The sequence below is a fragment of the Rhipicephalus microplus genome, chromosome 3 (assembly GCF_043290135.1).
Source record: "Rhipicephalus microplus isolate Deutch F79 chromosome 3, USDA_Rmic, whole genome shotgun sequence".
NCBI lineage: Eukaryota > Metazoa > Arthropoda > Arachnida > Ixodida > Ixodidae > Rhipicephalus > Rhipicephalus microplus.
The window spans coordinates 27,108,694-27,120,893 of record NC_134702.1 but is presented as its reverse complement, the minus strand read 5'-3'; the positions used below and the strand labels follow the sequence as shown (position 1 = coordinate 27,120,893).

Below are 12,200 nucleotides of genomic sequence, written 5' to 3'. Positions count from 1 at the left end.
CCAGAAAGGGTGCAGATTTTGGACTACTCGGTTGATGAGAAACACGGGTGCGAATTTCCCATGGGTAACACGAGTGCACCGCACAATGATGAACCCGGCCCACATCTTGAACACATCAATTTGAGGTGAGATAGAGTGCGGCGGAGAGAGAAAGTCGAGCTCCTCTAGGAAGAAGATGGCCGCTGACACAAACGTCAGCAGCGGTCCATAGCTGCGTTCTGCTACAGTGTTCCAGAACTTTCTCGAACATGGCTGTCCAGGTGCTAGATTTTTGACAACGACCAATGCGACGCCTTCTCATGCTTCCGAACTGTCGGTGCTTTTGTGACGACCTCGCGTGGGCGACAATAGCCGAGCCGAGAGGTTGACTCTATCAGAACTGCAACAGTGGCGCCGTCTCACGCTCTTCGACCCGGTTTAACAAAGGTTTGTTCGCGATGGTTCCGTCGAGTTCCTCCTAATCTGGCCTCAGCAAACTGCCTGGCCCACTTGCAGGACAGCGTTGTTCTTTTTGCTTTTGGGGCACTGATAGGGTTGAAAGCATTCTATCAGACCGGCTTACGCACAATGGCGTCGGCTGAGACGAACTGCTGGGCCAAATGTAACAGTGGTCAAAAAGCGCGTCGCAAATGTCAACTATGTACTTACAACTAGCCAGCCCATGATCTGATTTATCCACTTCAAGAATACTGCAATGAGATAGAAATAGTCTCCGGCATGGTAAAGTGGTTAGGTTACCTGGCTCTCACCCAGGAGGCCCGGGTTCGATTCCCGGTGTCGGAAAGCGCCTTTAAAAAATAAAAGCAGTTTCTCTTTTGAAATGGCGAGCATTTCTACTCGCGCGATGTAGCACGTCAGCACACCCCCACTGCGCATGCTAGCGTGTCATGCCGGCCCAGGAAGACACACGCAAAACTGTCGCTATAGGAGCCATAAAAAAATAAGACACCACCGGGCGTTCAGCAAGCCGAGCATGCACAATGGGGGTGAGCACTTCACCCCAGTACTCCTCTCCCTCGAACAATGCTGCGTTCGGAATTCATTTAAGGGCGTCTTTACTTGCCTTTCGCTTGACTTGACACTTTGCTTGAATCGAATCAATGCGATACAAGAAACAGTAGAGAGTTTGAGAACTTGGGCCCCAAGGAGCTTGGGGCCCCAAAGGAGCTTGGGGCCCCAAGAAGCTTGCGACGCACCAAAGCGCATGCGCAGAATCGAAGCCCATCCTGGGGTATTGCGTTCGTGTTGCCCCAAGTACCAAAAGTCGTGGGCCTCAAGGCGTCTTGAGTCACCAGCGAGACGAAGCAGACGCAGCGGTGTCATATGGCCTGCGTCTTGCACAATCTTCAATTTGGCCGCGGGTGGCGCTCCATGCGTTTGACCGAACGCAGCCTGCGTTTGACCCAGCTCTCAAACTATGCTGATCCTCCGACTGCAACAGCAACCTACGCAACGCGTCTTGGGGCCCAGTGTCGTGGGCCCCCAATTTTCAAGATCTCCACAACTTTCGACCAGTAGTGGGGCACAACCCAACATCAGCTTCCCACAACTCTTTGAAGGCAACGCTTCTCCTTTGTTGAATAAATAGCAACAATAAAGACGAAATAACAATTAAACATTCTGAAACAATACTCAATTACGCAACATTCCCGTGAAACCCCCACCACTCTGCGACTCATTTACTCGAGTTCCTCCCGTGGGAAGATGCGGGCGGCATTTTCTAACCTGCGCAAAGATATGCGGTATCGCTGCCATCCACGGTCATTGATCTTCCAAGATTCGAAATGTTGTACCTCACGTCGTCTGTTGACTCATGTCGTTTCTTGTCCCATAAGTCTTGTATGTCAACTTATCTACCTATCTCTCGTATGATGTAGTGATGAAGGAGCCATGACGTAGACGTCAGGTAAAGTGCTCTTAGCTATTTCGAAAAAAAAAAAAAAACTATACGACTGTCCTGTTGTGCGAGGCGAGACGCCTCCTTAACTTGTGTGGTATTGTGCGACAGAAGCTTAGAATTGCACTAATCATTCAAAGATGTGAATCGCACAACTAATGGTTGGTTTAAAGGCCTACCAAGTACAAAGTTTTTTCCACGAACAGTGGAAGAATGGAACCTTCTAAAAAACTCTGTATAAAGATTCACTTTGGTTGATTTACTGTGTGTAAACTGTGTGTTGGGTGTGTAAACCTGTATTTGTATGTTGAATTCTTTTCTTTTTCCTTTTCTATGTGACTTGAGTGCCTAACATGTACTTACTACTTGTACCGTGCCCACCTGCTTGGACCTGTGAAGGTCTGCAGTATGCATTAAATAAATAAATAAATAAATAAATAAATAAATAAATAAATAAATAAATAAATAAATAAATAAATAAATAAATAAATAAAGCGCGCGGACATTATCGTAAATGTCAGCAACGGACCGAACAAAGCGCGCAGCTGTGCGCGTAGCCATACGAATGTCTAGTGGGTACTTCACAAATGCGCAAAATGAAATTATTACCAAATCCACTATTGAGGGACGTTACTGTATTACGAACATAAATGGCACGTGGTGGCATGAAAATTCTGCATGCATGCAAGCAATTTTTGCTGCGATTCGACGTCGTCAGCGTTGCTGCCGATGGGAGGCGGCTCTCACCAGCGGCGAGCTGGCCGACCATCTTTGGGCCGTCCAGCAAGTCGAAGATGCTCCCCGGGTCCAAGGACTTCGAGTCGTCACCTGAGGTACCGCCACCATGATCGACGGTGGGCGGTTGAAACGGGAGAGTGGTCAATTTTTTCTTCCCCCGCCTTACCCGAAGGAAACTGTCAGACCTTAACTAAAGTTCATTCATTCATTCATTCATTCATTCATTCATTCATTCATTCAGTCATTCATTATCGTTCTTGTGAAAGACCGTCTCTCAACACTTCAGCCTTCCAATTCCCTTTCTTCCACATTATTCGCTGCGCGACTCCTAATTGCAGCACTGCCGAAAACTTGAAAGAACTTCGGAGGATGTCTTCTCTCAGCAACACACGCACACGCGCCCCATCACCGAACTCTCCCACAGCGGGAGTTGCGACACGCCCACCGAATCAAGTGCCAGCAGCTCGCGCCATTGTCGCGATATGCAACCACCGCCACAGCATGCGCTTGTACTCTTCGTGCCGTCGTCTCCGTCACTCTCGCCCCATTCGAGGAGCTACGCATCCCCCGCTGGTTCTATACGCCGCCTTCGTCTTCGTTTTGGTTATTTTCGCCCGTTCTTCGACGCAGACGCGCTTTCAAAATAGAGTCCCGAGTGAGCCCGCGGTGTCCCGAACCCGCAGAGCCGACTGTCTCGGGTCCTAGCCATGCGCTGCCACCGCCACCACGAGGGCGGCGAATCTCTCCTCTTCATCGGGCAGCACTGTCGTTACCAACCCCCGTCTTCCTCGCCGACCACGTGTTCTCCTTACCTCGCTGCCCGATGTGCGCCCATCGGTGCTGCTGCGACGGCTGGCTCGTTGCTTATGTTGTTTGCCTGCTAAATCTGATCGACGCAGCTGTTCATGGCGCGTGCTTCGAGCGCGCACCTACCACCCGTCGCGAGCTTTGCGCGCCGGCTATGGACCTTTCACGTGTGACGATGGCTCAAGAATCGACCCAACACTGATAAATAACTATTGACTTACTCGGTCTCTCTCTTTCTATTTTTTTGGTTCCCTCCTAAGTTCGTCTTGAAAGATTACACATTATTTATTCTGGTCGCATCCGCCTCGATGGTGCTGCTGTTACAGTACGCGGCTGCAGACTCGAATGTTGCTGGTTCGATGCCGGTCGCGATGGCTGCGTCTCGATGGAGGGTAGAGGTTCGTGTATTTCGCACCATAAGGAACACCTGCAGATGGACTGAATATTCGGAGCCCTTCACTACGGCGTGTCTTGTAATATTAGCATGGTTTTGGCAAGTAAAACTTCAGATACTGTTGTTATCACCCTTCAGTACTCTAAGCGACACTTCTACCAAGTGTCATTGTGTCCCCTTCTCATTGTTCCAAGTGCACCTACACGCGTTTTGCTTCGTTTCTCCATCCCATATACCATACACAAGCAGATGCGTGCCACATTTAATGCATAACTGTATTCCAAAAAGACGTTACTCTCCTTGTTTTTCCCTTTACAATCGTGGGTGTCACTTCGCACATGACGACAAGCTTGAGTATATTTCCGCTTCTGCTTCTTGGCAGTGACGTAAGAATATTACTAGCCTTTAATTTCAATCCAGTACTGCTCCAGGAAATGAGAGAAGAATAAGATGCAATGAACACATATAGACAGAAAATAACAGTGAAGTTAGTGTGTGGCAATTATTCCAGTATTGCTACTCTACGTTTCAGACATTTATTGCAGATAGTTGCCCACTATTAGAGGGCTACTAAGACTTGCAGTTCATTGTGAGACACTGCTCATCGCTCTCCCTTTTTTCATTTATCCTCTCTTCATTTATGTTCTGTACAATCGTTACCCACTTTTCCTGAACACACGACCACCTCGAAAGTTGGTATAGGTTAACTCCTTTTGTGGCACAACAGTATGCGACGATGTAGGCCAGAGCAGATGTAGGAACTCCAGAAAGGGTGTGGACTGAGCATGCCAATATATAACGCGTCATTCTTCTCATTTTACGAAGACTTGTTACATCTTGCTGTTACAAGGGAAAAAGTGCTCATCACTTTTTCCTGTACTTCGCTCCCACTCAAATGCAGCCACTGTGACCGGAGTTCGAATCTCCGTCCTGTGTGCCGTGCACAGATCATTGCGGAATGGATTGTATGCCATAATGCAACCGGTAAGGAGGTCAAAGCAACTAGCGACAAACAGACACGAGCGCTTCTTTTGTGCAGTGCTATGAGAGCGAGCAATTCATTATGACGAAAACGAACAAGCAAAGATGGGCACCCTCGTAGAGATGTTAGCAATAACATTCCTGCCAAGCTGCACAAGATGGCGGGTTGGGAAGAGGAGCAGTAAGGTAAATATGAGCTGAAGGCCACCACCTTCATGTAATGGGTGGTTCTTGCACCTCTGCCACTTCCTATGTCACACTCTGGAGGTGTTACGAAACACTTGCCTATGAGTGCCGTCATCCATCATCCACGCACTTGCTCATTTATTTTCGAGACCGATTTTCCCCGACTCTTTTTGCAAGGTATAATGCCTCACGAAATGGCGTACTCTTGAACACCGTGTCGTGGCTTGTACAGGAATGACAGACTACCAGCATCCGACCATGAACAGGCTCTGTGATCTATTTTATTTTCTCTTTCATCAACTGAAGCGCGAACCGATAAGTGGGAGGATATGGTGCGTGCTGAGTGACGGTTTGGCGTCGACGCGAAAGTGTATTGTCCATGGCAGCGAAGTAAAGCCGCCTCGAAAAGCCGACCGTCGCGTTTGTCACGGCTGATGCTGTGTGGGACCAAATGCCATCGTATATTTAGGGTTACAAGCGCAGCGATGTTTTACGACCGTCGATTGTGGCATCGCCTCACAGGTAGGAACGAGCACCACCAAGCGAAAAAAAGCAAACGACGCATAAGAGGTCGCTCGAACGCCTTACGAAAAGGCTGTACAGGTGACAAGCGTTTGATTGATTGATGGGCGTTTTTTTTTTGGCATCCTAAGGAAACGCATACTTGATGCGTGACTGAGACACAGGCGGTTCCCCGTAAGGAGTACCACTTCTGCTATAGCTAAACTTGACACCGCTGCTTAAAGTGCCAACCACTGGCACGCGTATGCTTGCGCCTACGCGTCAAAAGCGTCTAGTCGCGCCTGTGGAGGAAAAGGGCGTGCAACTACTGGCACGCGTCGACCACGTTGACGCCCACGCGTCCAAGGCCGATGCGCAATGTTGCTTGATCTTTTGGCTTGGAACTGTCCAAGTTCAGCACAGAACGGCACGTTCTCAACTGGAGCGGGAATGTATGTTTCAGAGGATATGAGAACACGTTAACAAGTTGATAGTGCTTCAACCACCACAGTTTAGACTATTTTAGAGGTAATTGACATTTCAGTGCCCAAAGTAACTACAGCGGTAGCACCAGAAATCAACATCGGTGCGTGTGCCGCTCCCGCGAATGAACATTCGCGTCTAGCATACTGTACGGCTATCATAGGCGTGTGCAGGGCTCTCCTTAAGGGGGGGGGGGGCAAAAGTTTGTCCCAGTGCCCCTCCCCAGGGCTGACTTAGCACCCCCTCCCTATTATGTTAATATATGGAATTGACATTGACCTCCCCCCCCCCCTCCTCTCTGCGGTGAATGAGGCGTGGCTGCCTTCCTGATCAGGTTTACAAACCACCGGGTTTCTATACCTGCACTACCAAAGTTACTAACAATATCTTGTATATGCTGGTACCTTCAGTATATTTACACAACATATTTTATATCAGTCAACTTAATAATCACGCCTGCAACTTCATGATCTGAGAGATTTAAGTCAGTCATAAGACTACAATTGAGGCCAGAGTAGCAGGCTTTCGGTTGATGTGAGTGTTCGAAATATCCTCTAATGCAACAAAGCACACCCGGTTCTTATTGACACAAGAGATATTGGTCATAAGATAGGAACCAAATACTGCGTAGAATGCCTTCGGGCATTTTCCATAGCCGAAATGTGCTCTAATGCAACTAACTCTGCCTGACACTTCATGATGTGACAGATATTGGTCAGAATATTTCAACTGAACCTTGCACTGGAAGACTTCTGGACGTTGTCTTTAGTCAAAGTATTCTCTAAAACGACAGACGACACCCAACTGTTCATGAAGTGACAGATATCGGTCATAATATTAGAACTGAAACCTCAATACAAGACTTCTGGACGTTGTCTTTAGTCAAAGTATTCTCTAGAACGACAGATGACACCCAACTGTTCATGAAGTGACAGATATCGGTCATAATATTATAACTGAAACCTCAATACAAGACTTCTGGACGTTGTCTTTAGTCAAAGTATTCTCTAGAACGACAGACGACACCCAACTGTTCATGAAATGACAGATATCGGTCATAATATTATAACTGAAACCTTAATACAAGACTTCTGGACGTTGTCTTTAGTCAAAGTATTCTCTTGAACGACAGACGACACACAACTGTTCATGAAGTGACAGATATCGGTCATAATATTATAACTGAAACCTCAATACAAGACTTCTGGACGTTGTCTTTAGTCAAAGTATTCTCTAGAACGACAGACGACACCCAACTGTTCATGAAATGACAGATATCGGTCATAATATTATAACTGAAACCTCAATACAAGACTTCTGGACGTTGTCTTTAGTCAAAGTATTCCCTAGAACGACAGACGACACCCAACTGTTCATGAAGTGACAGATATCGGTCATAATATTAGAACTAAAACCTCATTACAAGACTTCTGAACGTTGTCTTTAGTCAAAGTATTCTCTAGAACGACAGACGACACCCAACTGTTCATGAAATGACAGATATCGGTCATAATATTATAACTGAAACCTTAATACAAGACTTCTGGACGTTGTCTTTAGTCAAAGTATTCTCTTGAACGACAGACGACACACAACTGTTCATGAAGTGACAGATATCGGTCATAATATTATAACTGAAACCTCAATACAAGACTTCTGGACGTTGTCTTTAGTCAAAGTATTCCCTAGAACCACAGACGACAATCAACTGTTCATGAAGTCACAAATATCGGTCATAACATTAGAACTGAAACCTTAATGCAAGACTTCTGGACGTTGTCTTTAGTCAAAGTATTCTCTAGAACGACAGACGACACCCAACTGTTCATGAAGTGACAGATATCGGTCATAATATTAGAACTGAAAGCTCAATACAGGAATTCTGGACATTGTCTTTAGTCAAAGTATTCTCTAGAACGACAGACGACACCCAACTGTTCATGAAGTGACAGATATCGGTCATAATATTACAATTGAAACCTTAATACAAGACTTCTAGACGTTGTCTTTAGTCAAAGTATTCTCTAAAACGACAAACGACACCCAATTGTTCATGAAGTCACAGATATAGGTCATAATTATAGAACTGAAACCTGTAAGGAAGACTTCTGAATGTTATCTTTAGTCAAAGTATTCTCTAAAACGACAAACGACACCGAACTGTTCATGAAGTCACAGATATCAGTCATAATATTGGAACGGAACCCTGTATGGAAGACTTCTGGACGTTCTCTTTAGTCAAATTATTCTCTAAAATGACAAACCGCACCCAACTGTTCATAAAGTCAATGTTATCAGTCATAATATTGGAAGTGAACCCTGTATAGAAGGCTTTTGAACGTTGTCTGCAGCCGAAATGGCCTGCAGCCAAAATGAACGTTGTCTGCAGCCGAAACAACGCACACCCTACTCTTCATGATGTGACGGATTTAGGTCATGAGGCTGTAATTGTGCCCTGTTCAGAGGGCTTTGAATGATAAGCGTATGGGAAATATCCTGTGATGCAAGAAACCGCATCTGGCTCTTAATGATACAACAGATACTGTCATAAGAATGGAAACAAGCACTACGTAGAATGCCTCTGGGCATTTTTTGTAGTCAAAATATGCTCTAATGCAACTAACTGTACTTGAAGTTTTCATAATAAGACAGATATTGGCCATAGGGCTGCAACTGAACCTTGTAGGAAAGACTTCTGGATGTTGTCTGTAGTTAAAGTATTCTCTAAAACGACAAACCGCGTCTAACTCTTCATGAAGTCACAGATATCAGTCATAATACTGGAACTGAACCCTGCATGGAAGGCAGCCAAAATGTTCTCCAATGCAATAAATATACCCGACACATCACGATGCAACAGATATTAGCGACTAGATTGGAACCGAGCACAGCGTTGAACACTTTCGGATGGTATATTTATTTATTTTCAAATACAGCTGCTCACTGTGAGGCTACTGCAAAAGTGGCATACATATATACAAAATGAAAGAATATAAACAGTAATATCACATTAAGTGTGCCAAGGTAAACAAATATCACTACCCTTGAGTGCACCCCTGTAAAAAATAAGAGAAATAGGACATTATTATAATACAAGTGCCTCCAAAAAGTCAGACACACTGGGATTAGGAATCAAACCAAGTAGATCAATCCAGTGTTTGATAACTTTATTTGAACGTGTTAGAGAACTCTACAAATGACTTCTAAGCTGGGTGGTGATTGCGGATCAGTGCTGTGTTGAAGACTTCAGCACTTTGCTGGTAGTTTAAATATCCTTTAACATCTACAAAATGCATCTGACACTTCTTGATGAGACAGACATTGGTTTTGAGATTACAGCCAAGCACTGTGGCTTTAGCATGTCATTAATTGTCAAAATACACTATAATGCAATAAAGCATGCCAAAAACTTTTGATGGGACAGATACTGATCAAAGGATTGCACCAGAGCACCGTACAGAAGTTTTGGCAAGTTTTCCAACAGAACTACACAAAATATGCTTAAGTGAATGCGTATATATAATCCAAGTTAATGCATATACTAAAAAACCGAACAGAAATGAAGGACTCCTTGGAAACACATACAAATATTCAATGTTCAGAACCATCGAATATATTGAGCTCATTACAGTCTGGAGGCACAGATAAATACAAGCACAGCTCTGAAAGGACTCATAAGTCACATGAGGTACTTTTTGCATTTCTTCTACACAAAGTGCAGTACCATACTAGTGTACCTTCATTCATTCTGTGCATACATGTGGTGATCTTCTCTTCCCACAATCGTGTCATCGTGCAGCTGATTTCAAATCAGGTGCTTCTCACAAGGTTTTCAGTTATCTGTCCAGCTGTAAACAGATCGCGCGTTATGTTATAGTAAACTGTAAAATGACGGAGAAGCGCCATTGTATGCCTATAGCTATGAGTATCAGAATGAACTACAAATTAAGAATGTGTGTGTTAGAATGCCTCCAAACAACGTATGTGCTACTGAGCGTAGCACAGAAGCAGAAGAAGCGAGAAGTGAAATAGCAGGCAATACCAGCAGCACTTAATCATGCAACTTTCTTTTTCGATCACCACAGCGACGCACGCTCGAGTTTCTGTCTTGTACGTGAATGGAAATGAGACCGCTGACAGCCCAGTGTGTCAGCGTCACTGGTACCCGACACGAAGTCGCATCTCACTGCTACCAACCAGCGCACGCTTATGATTAGCTTGGCAACACACAAAAATGATTAGCACCGAAGCCAACGAATGTTTCCGCGTCATACAATTCGCGAATACACTTATATAAGTACGTACGTTTTCACATCACGGAAATGTGTTGGCTAGTGCGAGGTTCGCTTTCAGCGATGATGAATATTGATGTTGAAAACAAACACAAACACAGTGCAGATAAAAACTCCTCCGTATGACCTAGGCGATATTTCGGTCGTCGTATATGGTGTCTATGTTGCGACGGAAACTACCGTAGAGTTTTTTTCAGCCGATGTGCATCGCATGTGCTGGTTCATACGAACTAGATGGTAGAGGCCTGCGCTGGATGCAGATGACACCGATCTGAATTGCCTCCGCGGTAGGCGAGGGCTCACGCTCAAACCTTCGAACCTCCGAAGTATGTTCGCCCTCGTTTTTAGCACAGAAAGTCACAGATGAAAGCACAAGAACACCGACATGCTCCTTTCGCTCGGCCGACGATCGCACAGGGGTCCGGCGCTAGCATAGCCGGCCGGCATTCGCTGGATTTGTCGGCGTCGCTCGAACTCGGCACGAAACCGCGTCACGCTGGTAGCACTCGCAGTCGTTCGTCGTTTCGTTGTCGTTCTAGATTACGAAGCGGTCATTCAGGAACGTTAGGAGTAGTTTTCATGCTTGCTTTCAGCACTCGGCTGTGCCTTCGAAGCGGCGGCCATTAGGCACAGCATTCGGAGTCATCGCGGCCTCTGGTTGGTTGGCGCGCGGCCTCTGGTTGGTTGGCGCCGCTGTACGCGTGGTGACGTAGCGTACGCGAGGCGAAATATCAAGCCCGGCTTGATCCCTCGCGCCTGCTCGCGTATTCCCCTCCGAAGCCGACGCCGAGAGGCGCATTTGACGCTTTTGACGCGTAGGCGCGAGCGAACGCGTGCCAGTGGTTGGCACTTAAGGGCCGTTCCACGCGCTTCCCGCACAGCCGCAGCGCGCGTGCCGGGACCCCTACCGCACGCAAGCGGGGCACAAATAAGCCAATTGGCGACGCTGCGGAGGGTGAAAGAGCGTCGCCAATTGGCTTATTTGTCCCCCGCTTGCGTGCGGTATGGGTCCCGGCACGTGCGTTGCGGCTGTGCGGGAAGCGCGTGGAACGGCCCTAATGGCTTCAGCGTACTACCGCTGAGCATGAGCTCGGTCGCAGGCTTCGATTCCCGGTAGTGAAGACGGGTAAATTCTAATGAATGTTGAATAAAAAAACGCTCTCGGTGTACGTCGCTCAATGAAACGTTAGACCAATTAATCATATATAGTTACACATGTATATGTATTTTTTTTCTGTACGTACCCCGTCTCGTTTACAGTTTTTGCGTACCAAAACAACATGAAGCATGCCGTAATAGAAGAGCTCCGGAAATTTTGACATTTGTTGTGCTTTGACGCGCACCGACATCGCACAGTACATGAGCCTCTAGCATTTAACCTCTATCGAAATGCGAACGCCGCGACCGGAATCGAACCCGCGACCTTCACGTCAGAAGCCGAGCACCGAAACGTAAAACTTTGAACGACACTTGTTAGAAGCCAGTGTAAGCACCGTATATGTACAATTCAAAAAGGCGCTGCCGCAGTTTTTTTTCAAGTAATTTTCCCCTGTCCCAAAAACATGACTTGCATGAGCAAACCGTCAACAGTTATGTCCGATAAAGAGCCCGCGTTTTTAGACAGTAGCCCATTTGGGGAACCAAGCACGTGGCCTGAAGCTCACAAACAGTATGCACCATAGCTTCAATGTCACTGTGGCAAATTGAGATTTGGTATTGCGTACTTCGAAAAAAATGCATCGAGAACAACAACAAAAAAATCCCGACAATGAGTAGTTTAACCACACTTCACCACCCGCATTAAGCGACGCTGTAGATTCAGCGGGCAGGATTTCGGAGCATGTGCCAACGCCGGCGGAAACGAACGGAATGCCGTCACAGAACTGCTATGGGGGACAATCTTCACGTGCCATCGGGCCAT

General features: G+C 46.3%; 1 non-coding gene across 1 annotated transcript; it reads left to right on the top strand.

The window, feature by feature from the left end:
- The first annotated feature begins 711 nt into the window (after positions 1-711).
- On the top strand, positions 712-783 carry TRNAE-CUC (transfer RNA glutamic acid (anticodon CUC)). The gene has a single exon. It is a non-coding gene; the product is annotated as a tRNA-Glu (tRNA).
- The last annotated feature ends 11,417 nt before the right edge of the window (positions 784-12,200 follow it).